Genomic DNA, 17822 nt, shown 5'->3' with positions numbered 1-17822 from the left:
TGTAGTGGAGAGCCTCCAGGTTTAAGGGAAGGTATTTATCTCTGTAGTGGAGAGCCTCCAGGTTTAAGGGAAGGTATTTATCTCTGTAGTGGAGAGCCTCCAGGTTTAAGGGAAGGTATTTATCTCTGTAGTGGAGATCCTCCAGGTTTGGGGGAAGGTATTTATCTCTGTAGTGGAGATCCCCCCCCTATAAAGATTTTGCAGATGGGTGGCAAGTTACTTAGCTCCAGAGGCTCAAAAAGGCGCTAATCTGAATAAACAGGGCCTGTTCTCAGGCTTCCTGAGAGGACAGGCGGTTGTATTTGGATGAGCCAGTTTTGCCATAAGGTTGTGTGGCTCAGGGCCCTCCTCCCCAAACATTTACTGTGGCAACAGTGCTCCCAAGTGGCTAGGTCAATAGGGTTACTGGTTGCCGATGTCCCTGAACCCGTTGTGGGCTGGCTATCAGAACACAATGTTCTTTCCCCACGTTCAGACATACAGTTGTCAAGCAGGAAAAAAACAAAATCTCACAGTCCTCAGGGTGGCGCTCGGCCACTTCAGGACATAATATATAGGGTCAGTTCATCAGAGAGGCACCCCTGTGTTCAGGGTCAGTTCATCAGAGAGGGCCCCTGTGATCAGGGTCAGTTCATTACAGAGGAACCCCCTGTGATCAGGGTCAGTTCATCAGAGAGGCCAACCTGTGATCAGGGTCAGTTCATCAGAGAGGCCCCCTGTCATCAGGGTCAGTTCATCAGAGAGGGCCCCCCTGTGTTCAGGGTCAGTTCATCAGAGAGGGCCCCCCTGTGTACAGGGTCAGTTCATCAGAGAGGGTCTCCCTTGACTTCCCCCCACACTGCTACTCCAGCTGCTCGTTCTTCATGTGACTATGTTTTCTCTCATAGTCTGAGAGCATCTGGTTGTCTCGTGGTTGAACAGGGCTACTCATTTCTCCTACCTGGAGATGATCTCTTATCTCCCTCTGTCACCTGTCAAATCAAATCAAATCAAATCAAATGTATTTATATAGCCCTTCATACGTCAGCTGATATCTCAAAGTGCTGTACAGAAACCCAGCCTAAAACCCCAAACAGCAAGCAATGCAGTTGTAGAAGCACGGTGGCTAGGAAAAACTCCCTAGAAAGGCCAAAACCTCGGAAGAAACCTAGAGAGGAACCAGGCTATGTGGGGTGGCCAGTCCTCTTCTGGCTGTGCCGGGTGGAGATTATAACAGAACATGGCCAAGATGTTCAAATGTTCATAAATGACCAGCATGGTCCAAGAATAATAAGGCAGAACAGTTGAAACTGGAGCAGCAGCACGGCCAGGTGGACTGGGGACAGCAAGGAGTCATCATGTCAGGTAGTCCTGAGGCATGGTCCTAGGGCTCAGGTCCTCCGAGAGAGAGAAAGAAAGAGAGAAAGAGAGAAAGAGAGAATTAGAGAGAGCACACTTAAATTCACACAGGACACCGAATAGGACATGAGAAGTACTCCAGATATAACAAATTGACCCTAGCCCCCCGACACATACACTACTGCAGCATAAATACTGGAGGCTGAGACAGGAGGGGTCAGGAGACACTGTGGCCCCATCCGAGGACACCCCCAGACAGGGCCAAACAGAAAGGATATAACCCCACCCACTTTGCCAAAGCACAGCCCCCACACCACTAGAGGGATATCTTCAACCACCAACTGACCATCCTGAGACAAGGCCGAGTATAGCCCACAAAGATCTCCGCCAAGGCACAACCTAAGGGAGGGCGCCAACCCAGACAGGAAGATCACATCAGTGACTCAACCCACTCAAGTGACGCACCCCTCCTAGGGACGGTATGAAAGAGCCCCAGTAAGCCAGTGACTCAGCCCCTGTAATAGGGTTTGAATTCCATGATGTCACTGTCACTTGTCCACTCAAGCTTAACATTATTGTAATCTATCGCCCATCAGGTGCCCTTTGAGAGTTCGTCAATGAGCTTGACACCTTGATAAGCTCATTTCCTGATGACCTCACCGCTCTTCGTACTTGGCGACTTCAACCTTCCAATGTCTGCCTTTGATTATTGTCTCTCCTTGCCTCTTTCCCAATCCCCTCCAACTCACAAGGCAGGCAATATGCTTTACCTCATCTTTACTAGAGGCTGCTCGCCTACTAATCTCACTGCAACGTCCCTCCAGGTCTCTAAACACTACTTTGTTTCCATCTCTTCTCCAACCCTAACCACTCAGCCCAGATGGTCATGCGCCGTCACAATCTTCGCTCTCTTTCTCTCCCACTGCTCTCTTCTCTTCTATCCTCTTTCCCTTCTGCTAAATCCTTCTCCATTCTGATTTTGCCTCTTCGACCCTACTCTCCTGTCTTTCCGCATCCAATGACTCGCACTGTCCCCTTTCTTCCCGGCCGGCTTGGCCCACCCCTCCTGCTCCGTGGCTGAGTGACTCATTGCAAGCTTACAGAAGTTGGCTGTGGGCAGCTGAGAGAAAATGGAAGAAAACAAAACTTCCGGAGGACCTAGCATCCCTTCACTCTCTCCTCTTTACCTTCTCTTCCTCTGTATCTGCTGCTAAAGCCACTCTAAATTTCAACCTTCTACCTCTAACCCTTGGAAACTGTTTTCCAAATTCTCCTCCCCCGGATCCAGGAGCGTAATCATCGCCTGACACTAATTAGCATAACGCAACGGACATAAATATCCCTAGAAAATATTCCTATTCATGAAAATCACAAATGAAATATATTGAGACACAGCTTAGCCTTTTGTTAATCACCCTGTCATCTCAGATTTTCAAAATATGCTTTACAGCCAAGCTAGACAAGCATTTGTGTAAGTTTATCGATAGCCTAGCATAGCATTATGCCTTGCTAGCAGCAGGCAACCTTGTCACAAATCAGAAAAGCAATCAATTTTAATCGTTTACCATTGATGAACTTCGGATGTTTTCACTCACGAAACTCCCAGGTAGATAGCCAAAGTGAATTTTTTCCCAAAAGATAATTTTTGCAGGCGAAATAGCTCCGTTTGTTCTTCACGTTTGGCTGAGAAATCGCCCGGAAATTGCAGTCACGAAAACGGCAAAAAATATTCCAAATTAGCTCCATAATATCGACAGAAACATGGCAAACATTGTTTATAATCAATCCTCAAGGTGTTTTTCTAATATCTATTCGATAATATATCCGTCGGGACAATTCGTTTTTCAGTAGGACCGATTGGAGTAATGGCTACCTCTGTATTTTACGCAAGAGTCACCCTGGGAGCCATCATGTGACCACTTACGCAATGTAGCCGCGTACGGCTATTCTTAAACATAAATGTGTAAAACTACGTCACACTACGTCATGCTGTAGACACCTTGGGGAATACGTAGAAAGCGTAAGCTCGTTGATAGGACGTTCACAGCTCAATAGGGACTCATTGGAACGCAGCGCTTTCAAAATATGGGGCACTTCCGGATTGGATTTTTCTCAGGCTTTCGCCTGCAACATCAGTTCTGTCATACTCACAGCCAATATCTTTACAGTTTTGGAAACGTTAGAGTGTTTTCTATCCAAAGCTGTCAATTATATGCATATTCTAGCATCTACGTTTTTTTCCCAAAAATTAAAATACTGCCCCTAGAGTCGCAACAGGTTAATCGTCCAACTCCACCCACTCCCTCCTCCTCTGCAGACAACTTTGTCAACCACTTTGAAAAAAGGTTGATGACATCTGCTCCTCATTCACTCAGCCTATGCAAATAGTCTGGGTAGCCATTTGATTAGCTGTTCAGGAGTCTTAAGGCTTGGGTGTAGTAGCTGTTAAGAAGCCTCTTGGACCTAGACTTGACATTCTGGTACTGCTTGCTGTGCGGTAGCAGAGAACAGTCTATGACTAGAGTGGCTGGAGTTTTTTACCATTTTTAGGGCCTTCCTCTGACACCGCCTGGTATTGAGGTCCTGGATGGCAGGAAGCTTGGCCCCAGTGATGTACTGGGCCATACGCACTACCCTCTGTAGTGCCTGGGGACAAATCTGCCAAATCTTTTCAGCCTCCGGAAGGGAATAGGTTTTGTCGTGCCCTCTTCACAACTGTCTTGGTGTGTTTGGACCATGATAGTTTGATGGTGATGTGGACACCAAGGAACTTGAAGCTCTCAACCTGCTCCTATACAGCCCCGTCAATGAGAATGGGGGCGTGCTCGGTCCTTTTCCTGTACTCCACAATCATCTCCTTTGTCTTGATCATGTTGAGCAAGAGTTTGATGTCCTGGCACCGCACGGCCAGGTCTCTGACCTCCTCCCTATTGGCTATCTTGTTGTTGTCGGTAATCAGGCCTACCACTGTTATGCCATCGGCAAATTTAAGGATGGTGTTGGAGTCGTGCCTGGCCATGCAGTCATGAGGGAACAGGAGGGGACAGAGCACGCACCCCTTTAATAAATTTTTTATTTCACCTTTATTTAACACAAAAGAAAAATAGAAAAATCTATGTACAGTGTGTGAAAATGGAGAAGAGTAGGGAGGTAGGCAATAAATAGGCCCTAGAGGTGAAAATAATTACAATTCAGCATTAATACTGAAGCGATAGATGTGCAGATGATGAATGTGCAAGTAGAGATACTGGGATACTGGGAAAGAGCAAGTGGGTAAGTAATAATATGGGGATGAGGTCGGGTGTGAGTCGGGTGTGCTATTTACAGATTGGCTATGTACAGGTACAGTGATCTGTAAACTTCTCAGACAGTTGATGCTTAAAGTTAGAGAGGGAGACATAAGACTCCAGCTTCAGAGATTTTTGCAATTCGTTCCAGTCATTGGCAGCTGAGAACTGGAAGGAAAGGCGGCCAACGAAGTGTCGGCTTTGGGGATGACCAGTGCAATGTACCTGCTGGAGCACGTGCTATGGGTGGGTGTTGCTATGGTGACCAGTGAGCTGAGAGAAGGCGGGGCTTAACCTAACAAAGACTTATAGATGACCTGGAGCTAGTGGGTTTGGCGACGGATATATACTGAGGGCCAGCCAACGAGAGGGGATTTGGTGATAAAATGGATGGCACTGTGATAGACTAAATTCAGTTTGCTGAGTAGAGTGTTGGGGGCTATTTTGTAAATGACATCGCCGAAGTCAAGGATCGATAGGATATTCAGTTTTACAAGGGTATATTTGGCGGTATGAGTGAAGGAGGCTTTGTTGCGAAATAGGAAGCCGATTCTAGATATCATTTTGGATTGTAGATTAATGTGAGTCTGGAAGGAGAGTTTACAGTCTAACCAGACACGTAGGTATTTGTACCCACATATTCTAGGTCAGAACCATCAAGAGTAGTGATGCTGGCCAGGCTGGAGGGTGCGGGCAGCAATCGGTTGAAAAGCATGCACTTAGTTTTACTAGCATTTAAAAGGAGTTGGAGTTCACGGAAGAGTGTTGTATGGCATTGAAGCTCGTCTGGAGGTTAGTTAACACAATGTCCAAAGAAGTGCCAGATGTATACAGAATGGTGTTGTCTGCATAGAGGTGGATCAGAGAATCACCAGCAACAAGAGCAACATCATTGATGTATACAGAGAAGGAAGTCGGCCCAAGAATTGAACCCTGTGGCACCCCCATAGAGACTGCCAGAGATCCGGACAACACACTGAACTCCATCTGGGAAGTAGTTGGTGAACCAGGCGAGGCAGTCATTTGAGAAGCCAAGGCTATTGAGTCTGCCAATAAGAATGCAGTGATTGACAGAGTCGAAAGCCTTGGCCAGGTCAATGAAGACGGCTGCACAGTACTGTCTTTTATCAATGTCAGTTATGATGTCGTTTAGAACCTTGAGCGTGGCTGAGGTGCAGCCATGGCGAGTATGGAAACTAGATTGCATAGCGGAGAAGGTACGGTGGGATTCGAAATGGTCGGTGGTCTGTTTATTTACTTGGCTTTCGTAGATTTTAGAGGATGGATGACCGCGGCAGCTTTCCAATCTTTGGGGATCTCAGACGACAAGAGAGGTTGAAAAGGCTAGCAATAGGGTTTGCAACAATTTTGGCGGATATTTTCGAAAGAGAGGGTCCAGATTGTCAAGCCCAGCTGATGTGTAGGGATCCAGACTTTGCAGTTCTTTCAGATCATCAGCTGTCTGGATTTGGGTGAAGGAGAACCGGGGGGGGGGGGGGGGATTTGGGCAATTTGCTGCAGGGGATGCTGAGACGTTGGCCAGGGTAGGGGTAGCCAGGTGGAAAGCATGGCCAGTCGTAGAAAAATGCTTATTGAAATTCTCAATTATAGTGGATTTGTCGGTGGTGACAGTTTCCTATCCTCAGTGCAATGGGTGCTCTTTTTCTCCATGGACTTTACAGTGTCCCAAAACATTTTGGAATTAGTGCGCAGGAAGCAAATTTCTGTTTGAAAAAGCTAGCCTTAACTTACCTAACTGACTGAGTATATTGGTTTCTGACTTCCCTGAAAAGTTTCATATCACCGGGGCTATTTGATGCTAATGCAGAACGCCGCAGGATAATTTTGTTCTGGTCAGTCCAGTCTGGGGTGAACCAAGGACTATATCTGTTCTTAGTTCTCTATTTTTTGAATGGTGCATGCTTATTTAAGATGGAGAGGAAAGCACTTTTGAAAAGCAACCAGGCACCCTCTACTGACGGGAAGAGGTCAATATCCTTCCAGGATACCCGGGCCAGGTCAATTAGAAATATATCAATTAGAAAGGCCAGCTCGCTGAAGTGTTTTAGAGAGCGTTTGATAGTGATGAGGGGTGGTAGTTTGACTGGGGACACAATATGCATGCAGGCAATGAGGCAGTGATCGCTGAGATCCTGGTTGAAGACAGCACAGGTGTATTTAGAGGGGAGGTTTGTCAGGATGATATCTAAGAGGGTGCCCATGGTTACGGATTTTGGGTTGTACCTGGTAGGTTCCTTGATGATTTGTGTGAGACTGAGGGCATCTAGCTTAAATTGTAGAACCGTCCGGGGTGTTAATCATGTCCCAATTTAGGTCACCTAACAGTTCGAACTCAAGATAGATGGGGGTTGATCAGTTCACATATGGAGGTATAGTTAGTGATGGAAATTGCAGGATTTTTTGTGGCCTTCCTAAGCCAGGATTCAGACACGGCTAGGACAACCGGGTTGGTGGGATGTGCTTAAGCAGTGAATAAAACAAACTTAGGGAGGAGGCTTCTAACGTTAACATGCATCAAACCAAGGCTTTTACGGTTACAGAAGTCAACAGCGCCTGGGGAATGGGAGTGATGCTGGGGGCTGCAGGGCCTGGGTTAACTTCTACATCACCAGAGGAACAGAGGAGGAGTAGGATAAGAGTACGGCTAAAGACTAAAAGAACTGGTTGTCTCGTGAGTTCGGAAGAGAGAGTAAAAGGAGCAGGTTTCTGGTGCGGCCTAGGCATTGAGTGACAATGAGAGAGGTTTTGTCTCTCGAGGCACCATTTAAGCCAGGTGCGGTCACCGCATGTGTGGGGGGTGGAACATAAGGACTAGCTGAGGCATATTGGGCTAGAGGTACTACTGTGAAAAAAGGCAGAAATTACTAACCAAAACAGCAATAGACAAGGCATATTGACATTAGGGAGAGGCATATGTAGACGAGCGATCATAGGGTCCAGTGAGTAGCTAGGCGAGCAGGAGGAACGGCGGTTCAGATAGCTAGCAGGCCGGGGCTTGCAGCAGGCTGGCAGATGGGCCTCAGGGGGACGTCACACCAAGAGTCTGTTGAACCCCCCCCCTTTGGACGGTTATGTCGGCAGACCAGTCGTGATGGATCGGTGGGGCTCCGTGTCGGCAGAAAAGGGTCCAGGCCAATCGGCAGAAGATGTATTGAATTGTCTGATGTAATTCTTTGGCTAGCCGGGAGAAGGGCCTAGCATGAGGCTAGCTCCAGGCTAACTGGTGCTTGCTTCGGGACAGAAACCCCCTTGGATGGTTTTGTCCATAGACCAGTCGTGATGGATCGGCAAGGCCCCGTGTCGGCAGCAAAGGGTCCAGGCCAATTGCCAAAAGAGGTAATTGAAGCCCAGGGGTTGCTTGACGGAATTTCTACAGCTAGTTTGAGGCTAGCTCCAGGCTAACTCCTAACTAGTAGCTAGTTAGCTGGTTAGCTCCAGAAGGGGGTTCTCGTTCAAAAGTGTAAAAATAGCAGAACCAGACCACATTGGGTGAGGCGGGTTGCAGGAAAGTATGTTCAGTCCATAGATGGAACAATGGATCAAAGAAATAATACATACAGTGGGGAGAACAAGTATTTGATACACTGCCGATTTTGCAGGTTTTCCTACTTACAAAGCATGTATAGGTCTGTCATTTTTATCATAGATACACTTCAACTGTGAGAGACAAAAACAAAAATCCAGAAAATCACATTGTATGATTTTTAAGTAATTCATTTGCATTTTATTGCATGACATAAGTATTTGATCACCTACCAACCAGTAAGAACTCTGGCTCTCACAGACCTGTTAGTTTTTCTTTAAGAATCCCTCCTGTTCTCCAATCATTACCTGTATTAACTGCACCTGTTTGAACTCGTTACCTGTATAAAAGACACCTGTCCTCACACTCAATCAAACAGACTCCAACCTCTCCACAATGGCCAAGACCAGAGAGCTGTGTAAGGACATCAGGGTTAAATTGTAGACCTGCACAAGGCTGGGATGGGCTACAGAACAATAGGCAAGCAGCTTGGTGAGAAGGCAACAACTGTTGGCGCAATTATTAGAAAATGGAAGGAGTTCAAGATGACGGTCAATCACCCTCGGTCTGGGGCTCCATGCAAGATCTCACCTAGTGGGGCATCAAATGATCATGAAGAAGATGAGGGATCAGCCCAGAACAACACGGCAGGACCTGGTCAATGACCTGAAGAGAGCTGGGACCACAGTCTCAAAGTAAACAAAGTGCTCAAAGTGTTAGGCACCAACTACCTGGAGACACCTGGGATAACACGGTAACAGTGTTAGGCACCAACTAGCTGGAGACACCTGGGATAACATGGTAACAGTGTTAGGCACCAACTAGCCGGAGACACCTGGGATAACACGGTAACAGTGTTAGGCACCAACTAGCTGGAGACACCTGGGATAACATGGTAGCAGTGTTAGGCACCAACTAGCTGGAGAAACCTGGGATAACAAGGTAACAGTGTTAGGCACCAACTAGCTGGAGACACCTGGGATAACATGGTAGCAGTGTTAGGCACCAAGTAGCTGGAGAAACCTGGGATAACATGGTAACAGTGTTCGGCACCAACTAGCTGGAGACACCTGGAATAACATGGTAGCAGTGTTAGGCATCAACTAGCCGGAGACACCTGGGATAACACGGTAACAGTGTTAGGCACCAACTAGCTGGAGACACCTGGGATAACATGGTAGCAGTGTTAGGCACCAACTAGCTGGAGAAACCTGGGATAACAAGGTAACAGTGTTAGGCACCAACTAGCTGGAGACACCTGGGATAACATGGTAGCAGTGTTAGGCACCAACTAGCTGGAGAAACCTGGGATAACATGGTAACAGTGTTCGGCACCAACTAGCTGGAGACACCTGGAATAACATGGTAGCAGTGTTAGGCATCAACTAGCTGGAGACACCTGGGATAACATGGTAGCAGTGTTAGGCACCAACTAGCTGGAGACACCTGGGATAATTGGGTAGCAGTGTTAGGCAGCAGTGTTAGGCACCAACTAGCTGGAGACACCTGGGATAACACAACAAAAGTGTTAGGCACCAACTAGCTGGAGACACCTGGGATAACATGGTAGCAGTGTTAGGCACCAACTAGCTTGAGACACCTGGGATAACAGGGTAGCAGTGTTAGGCAGCAGTGTTAGCCACCAACTAGCTGGAGACACCTGGGATAACACAACAAAAGTGTTAGGCAACAACTAGCTGGAGACACCTGGGATAACATGGTAACAGTGTTAGGCACCAACTAGCTGGAGACACCTGGGATAACATGGTAGCAGTGTTAGGCACCAACTAGCTGGAGACACCTGGGATAACATGGTAGCAGTGTTAGTCACCAACTAGCTGGAGACACCTGTGATAACAGGGCAGCATTGTTAGGCACCAACTAGCTGGAGACACCTGGGATAACATGGTAGCAGTGTTAGGCACCAACTAGCTGGAGACATCTGGGATAACATGGTAGCAGTGTTAGGCACCAACTAGCTGGAGACACCTGGGATAACACGACAAAAGTGTTAGGCAACAACTAGCTGGAGACACCTGTGATAACATGGTAGCAGTGTTAGGCATCAACTAGCTGGAGACACCTGGGATAACATGGTAGCAGTGTTAGGCAGCAACTACCTGGAGAAACCTAGGATAACATGGTAGCAGTGTTAGGCACCAACTAGCTGGAGACACCTGAGATAACATGGTAGCAGTGTTAGGAACCAACTACCTGGATACACCTGGAATAACACGGTAACAATGGTAGGCACCAACTAGCTGGAGACACCTGGGATAACATGGTAGCAGTGTTAGGCATCAACTAGCTGGAGACACCTGGGATAACATGGTAGCAGTGTTAGGCACCAACTAGCTGGAGAAACCTGGGATAACATGGTAACAGTGTTCGGCACCAACTAGCTGGAGACACCTGGAATAACATGGTAGCAGTGTTAGGCATCAACTAGCCGGAGACACCTGGGATAACACGGTAACAGTGTTAGGCACCAACTAGCTGGAGACACCTGGGATAACATGGTAGCAGTGTTAGGCACCAACTAGCTGGAGAAACCTGGGATAACAAGGTAACAGTGTTAGGCACCAACTAGCTGGAGACACCTGGGATAACATGGTAGCAGTGTTAGGCACCAACTAGCTGGAGAAACCTGGGATAACATGGTAACAGTGTTCGGCACCAACTAGCTGGAGACACCTGGAATAACATGGTAGCAGTGTTAGGCATCAACTAGCTGGAGACACCTGGGATAACATGGTAGCAGTGTTAGGCACCAACTAGCTGGAGACACCTGGGATAATTGGGTAGCAGTGTTAGGCAGCAGTGTTAGGCACCAACTAGCTGGAGACACCTGGGATAACACAACAAAAGTGTTAGGCACCAACTAGCTGGAGACACCTGGGATAACATGGTAGCAGTGTTAGGCACCAACTAGCTTGAGACACCTGGGATAACAGGGTAGCAGTGTTAGGCAGCAGTGTTAGCCACCAACTAGCTGGAGACACCTGGGATAACACAACAAAAGTGTTAGGCACCAACTAGCTGGAGACACCTGGCATAACATGGTAACAGTGTTAGGCACCAACTAGCTGGAGACACCTGGAATAACATGGTAGCAGTGTTAGGCACCAACTAGCTGGAGACACCTGGGATAACATGGTAGCAGTGTTAGTCACAAACTAGCTGGAGACACCTGTGATAACAGGGCAGCATTGTTAGGCACCAACTAGCTGGAGACACCTGGGATAACATGGTAGCAGTGTTAGGCACCAACTAGCTGGAGACATCTGGGATAACATGGTAGCAGTGTTAGGCACCAACTAGCTGGAGACACCTGGGATAACACGGCAAAAGTGTTAGGCAACAACTAGCTGGAGACACCTGGGATAACATGGTAACAGTGTTAGGCACCAACTAGCTGGAGACACCTGGGATAACATGGTAGCAGTGTTAGGCAGCAACTACCTGGAGAAACCTAGGATAACATGGTAGCAGTGTTAGGCACCAACTAGCTGGAGACACCTGAGATAACATGGTAGCAGTGTTAGGAACCAACTACCTGGATACACCTGGGATAACATGGTAGCAGTGTTAGGCACCAACTAGCTGGAGACACCTGGGATAATTGGGTAGCGGTGTTAGGCAGCAGTGTTAGGCACCAACTAGCTGGAGACACCTGGGATAACACTGTAACAGTGTTAGGCACCAACTAGCTGGAGACACCTGGCATAACATGGTAACAGTGTTAGGCACCAACTAGCTGGAGACACCTGGGATAACACTGTAACAGTGTTAGGCACCAACTAGCTGGAGACACCTGGGATAACATGGTAACAGTGTTAGGCACCAACTAGCTGGAGACACCTGGGATAACATGGTAACAGTGTTAGGCACCAACTAGCTGGAGACACCTGGGATAACATGGTAACAGTGTTAGGCACCAACTAGCTGGAGACACCTGGGATAACACTGTAACAGTGTTAGGCACCAACTAGCTGGAGACACCTGGGATAACATGGTAACAGTGTTAGGCACCAACTAGCTGGAGACACCTGGGATAACATGGTAACAGTGTTAGGCACCAACTAGCTGGAGACACCTGGGATAACATGGTAGCAGTGTTAGGCACCAACTACCTGGAGACACCTTGGATAACACGGTAACAGTGTTAGGCACCAACTAGCTGGAGACACCTGGGATAATATGGTAGCAGTGTTAGGCAGCAACTACCTGGAGACACCTAGGATAACATGGTAGCAGTGTTAGGCACCAACTAGCTGAAGGCACCTGGGATAACATGGTAGCAGTGTTAGGAACCAACTACCTGGAGACACCTGGAATAACACGGTAACAGTGTTAGGCACCAACTACCTGGAGACACCTGGGATAACATGGTAACAGTGTTTGGCACCAACTAGCTGGAGACACCTGGGATAACACGGTAGCAGTGTTAGGCATCAATTAGCTGGAGACACCTGGGATAACATGGTAGCAGTGTTAGGCACCAACTAGCTGGAGACACCTGGGATAACACGGTAACAGTGTTAGGCACCAACTAGCTGGAGACACCTGGGATAACATGGTAGCGGTGTTTGGCACCAACTAGCTGCAGACACCTGGGATAACATGGTAACAGTGTTTGGCACCAACTAGCTGGAGACACCTGGTTTAACAACGTAGCAGTGTTAGGCACCAACTAGCTGGAGACACCAAGGATAACATGGTAGCAGTGTTAGGCACCAACTAGCTGGAGACACCTGGGATAACAGGGTAGCAGTGTTAGGCAGCAGTGTTAGGCACCAACTACCTGGAGACACCTAGGATAACACAACAAAAGTGTTAGGCAAAAACTAGCTGGAGACACCTGGAATAACACGGTAGCAGTGTTAGGCACCAACTAGCTGGAGAAAGCTGGGATAACATGGTAGCAGTGTTAGACACCAACTAGCTGGAGACACCTAGGATAACACGGTAGCAGTGTTAGGCACTAACTAGCTGGAGACACCTGGGATAACATGGTAGCAGTGTTAGGCACCAACTAGCTGGAGACACCTGGGAGAATAGGGTAGCAGTGTTAGGCACCAACTAGCTGGAGACACCTGGGATAACATGGTAACAGTGTTAGGCACCAACTAGCTGGAGACACCTGGGATAACATGGTAGCAGTGCTCGGCACCAACTAGCTGGAGACACCTGGGATAACATGGTAGCAGTGTTAGGCAGCAACTACCTGGAGACACCTAGGATAACATGGTAGCAGTGTTAGGCACCAACTAGCTGGAGACACCTGAGATAACATGGTAGCAGTGTTAGGAACCAACTACCTGGATACACCTGGAATAACACGGTAGCAGTGTTAGGCACCAACTACCTGGAGACACCTGGGATAACATGGCAACAGTGTTAGGCACTAACTAGCTGGAGACACCAGGGATAACACAGTAACAGTGTTAGGCACCAACTAGCTGGAGACACCTGGGATAACATGGCAACAGTGTTAGGCACCAACTAGCTGGAGACACCTGGGATAACATGGTAGCAGTGTTAGGCATCAACTAGCTGGAGACACCTGGGACAACATGATAGCAGTGTTAGGCACCAACTAGCTTGAGACACCTGGGATAACAGGGTAGCAGTGTTAGGCAGCAGTGTTAGGCACCAACTAGCTGGAGACACCTGGGATAACACAAAAAAAGTGCTAGGCACCAACTAGCTGGAGACACCTGGGATAACACGGTAGCAGTGTTAGGCACCAACTAGCTGGAGACACCTGGTATAACATGGTAGCAGTGTTAGGCACCAACTAGCTGGAGACATCTGGGATAACATGGTAGCAGTGTTAGGCACCAACTAGCTGGAGACACCTGGGATAACAGCGTAGCAGTGTTAGGCACCAACTAGTGGAGACACCTGGGGTAACATGGTAACAGTGTTAGGCACCAACTACCTGGAGACACCTGGGATAACATGGTAGCAGTGTTAGGCACCAACTAGATGGAGACACCTGGGATAACATGGTAACAGTGTTAGGCACCAACTAGCTGGAGACACCTGGGATAACATGGTAGCAATGTTAGGCACCAACTAAATGGAGACACCTGGGATAACACAGTAACAGTGTTAGGCACCAACTAGCTGGAGACACCTCCGATAACATGGTAGCAGTGTTAGGCACCAACTAGCTGGAGACACCTGGGATAACACGGCAGAAGTGTTTGGCACCAACTAGCTGGAGACACCTGGGAAAACATCGTAGCAGTGTTAGGCACCAACTATCTGGAGACACCTGGGATAACATGGTAACAGTGTTAGGCACCAACTATCTGGAGACACCTGGGGTAACATGGTAACAGTGTTAGGCACCAAGTAGCTGGAGACACCTCCGATAACATGGTAGCAGTGTTAGGCACCAACTAGCTGGAGACACCTGGGATAACATGGTAGCAGTGTTAGGCACCAACTTGCTGGAGACACCTGGGATAACACGGTAACAGTGGTAGGCACCAACTAGCTGGAGACACCTGGGATAAAAGGGTAGCAGTGTTAGGCACCAACTAGCTGGAGACACCTGGGATAACATGGCAACAGTGTTAGGCACCAACTAGCTGGAGACACCTGGGATAACATGGTAGCAGTGTTAGGCATCAACTAGCTGGAGACACCTGGGATAACATGATAGCAGTGTTAGGCACCAACTAGCTTGAGACACCTGGGATAACAGGGTAGCAGTGTTAGGCAGCAGTGTTAGGCACCAACTAGCTGGAGACACCTGGGATAACACAAAAAAAGTGCTAGGCACCAACTAGCTGGAGACACCTGGGATAACACGGTAGCAGTGTTAGGCACCAACTAGCTGGAGACACCTGGTATAACATGGTAGCAGTGTTAGGCACCAACTAGCTGGAGACATCTGGGATAACATGGTAGCAGTGTTAGGCACCAACTAGCTGGAGACACCTGGGATAACAGCGTAGCAGTGTTAGGCACCAACTAGTGGAGACACCTGGGGTAACATGGTAACAGTGTTAGGCACCAACTACCTGGAGACACCTGGGATAACATGGTAGCAGTGTTAGGCACCAACTAACTGGAGACACCTGGGATAACATGGTAGCAGTGTTAGGCACCAACTAGATGGAGACACCTGGGATAACATGGTAACAGTGTTAGGCACCAACTATCTGGAGACACCTGGGGTAACATGGTAACAGTGTTAGGCACCAACTACCTGGAGACAACTTGGATAACATGGTAGCAGTGTTAGGCACCAACTAGCTGGAGACACCTGGGATAACATGGTAGCAATGTTAGGCACCAACTATCTGGAGACACCTGGGATAACACAGTAACAGTGTTAGGCACCAACTAGCTGGAGACACCTGGGATAACATGGTAACAGTGTTAGGCACCAACTAGCTGGAGACACCTGGGATAACACGGCAGAAGTGTTTGGCACCAACTAGCTGGAGACACCTGGGAAAACATGGTAGCAGTGTTAGGCAACAACTATCTGGAGACACCTGGGATAACATGGTAACAGTGTTAGGCACCAACTATCTGGAGACACCTGGGGTAACATGGTAACAGTGTTACGCACCAAGTAGCTGGAGACACCTCCGATAACATGGTAGCAGTGTTAGGCACCAACTAGCTGGAGACACCTGGGATAACATGGTAGCAGTGTTAGGCACCAACTTGCTGGAGACACCTGGGATAACACGGTAACAGTGGTAGGCACCAACTAGCTGGAGACACCTGGGATAAAAGGGTAGCAGTGTTAGGCACCAACTAGCTGGAGACACCTGGGATAACATGGTAGCAGTGTTAGGCACCAACTAGCTGGAGACACCTGGGATAACACGATAACAGTGTTAGGCACCAACTATCTGGAGACACCTGGGGTAACATGGTAACAGTGTTAGGCAACAAGTAGCTGGAGACACCTCCGATAACATGGTAGCAATGTTAGGCACCAACTAGCTGGAGACACCTGGGATAACACGGTAGCAGTGTTAGGAACCAACTACCTGGAGAAACCTGGGATAACATGGTAGCAGTGTTAGGCACCAACTAGCTGGAGACACCTGGGATAACAGCGTAGCAGTGTTAGGCACCAACTAGCTGGAGACACCTGGGAGAACAGGGTAGCAGTGTTAGGCACCAACTAGCTGGAGACACCTGGGATAACATGGTAACAGTGTTAGGCACCAACTAGCTGGAGACAACTGGGATAACATGGTAACAGTGTTAGGCACCAACTAGCTGGAGACACCTGGGATAACATGGTAGCAGTGTTAGGCACCAACTAGCTGGAGACACCTGTGATAACATGGTAGCAGTGTTAGGCACCAACTATTTGGAGACACCTGGGGTAACATGGTAACAGTGTTAGGCACCAACTAGCTGGAGACACCTGGGATAACATGGTAGCAGTGTTAGGCACCAACTAGCTGGAGACACCTGGGATAACACGGTAGCAATGTTAGGCACCAACTAGCTGGAGACACCTGGGATAACATGGTAGCAGTGTTAGGCACCAACTAGCTGGAGACACCTGGGATAACACGGTAACAGTGTTAGGCACCAACTAGCTGGAGACACCTGGGATAACATGGTAGCAGTGTTAGGCATCAACTAGCTGGAGACACCTGGGATAACATGGTAGCAGTATTAGGCACCAACTACCTGGAGATACCTGGGATAACACGTTAACAGTGTTAGGCACCAACTAGCTGGAGACACCTGGGATAACATGGTAGCAGTGTTAGGCACCAACTAGCTGGATACACCCGGGATTACATGGTAGCAGTGTTAGGCACCAACTAGCTGGAGACACCTGGTATAACACGGTAACAGTGTTAGGCACCAACTAGCTGGAGACACCTGGGATAACATGGTAACAGTGTTAGGCACCAACTAGCTGGAGACACCTGGGATAACATGGTAGCAGTGTTAGGCACCAACTAGCTGGAGACACCTGGGATAACATGGTAGCAGCATGTACATGTATTATAATGTCCCCCAGCATGTACAACATCGATAATCACCAAATGGTTTCCTAATAGGTCAAATGTGTGTCTTACAGGGTGAATTCGAGCAGGGAACCAGAGCGCCTCTTTCAACTAACGGACTATGAGCAGGACTGATACTAGTTCTGCTTCTTTGCTAAGAGGGTACTGAGCTTTGTAAGGTCTGTGGGTGCTTTTTGGAATGACCACAACTGGCAGAGCTCCTTTCATGCATACGATGTCGGTCTTTGATTTTGCCCACAGGGCTTCAGGTATATCTTTAAGCCAATCAATGTGTGAATTCTCTAGTTTATACCACAGGTATGGTTTCAACGGGAATTGGTGATTTTGGGGTGTTGTCATTGCAGTAACCCAGTATGGGGAAGAGAAAGTTGCTGTTGGAGCTGACCACTTTCACAACACCCACATCTTTCCATTGTGTTCCAGGAGCTTTTGATAAGGTACAATGGCAAACAGAGCCAGGGACTTCAAACAGACTAATCTTAGTATCTGTCAACAACACCAGCTGCTAGGAAGTCTTCTCCTCTGTATTTCCCATTCATGGTTCTCTCTGTTGATATTCAGGGTCCTCTTCACATGAGGGAACAGCAGCAGTACAATGTAGGTATTCAGACACTTCCCAGCATG

Source organism: Oncorhynchus mykiss, chromosome 21 (assembly GCF_013265735.2).
Source record: "Oncorhynchus mykiss isolate Arlee chromosome 21, USDA_OmykA_1.1, whole genome shotgun sequence".
In the NCBI taxonomy this organism is placed as follows: domain Eukaryota; kingdom Metazoa; phylum Chordata; class Actinopteri; order Salmoniformes; family Salmonidae; genus Oncorhynchus; species Oncorhynchus mykiss.
The sequence above is the reverse complement of the archived record's forward strand: the minus strand, read 5'-3'. Positions refer to the sequence as shown.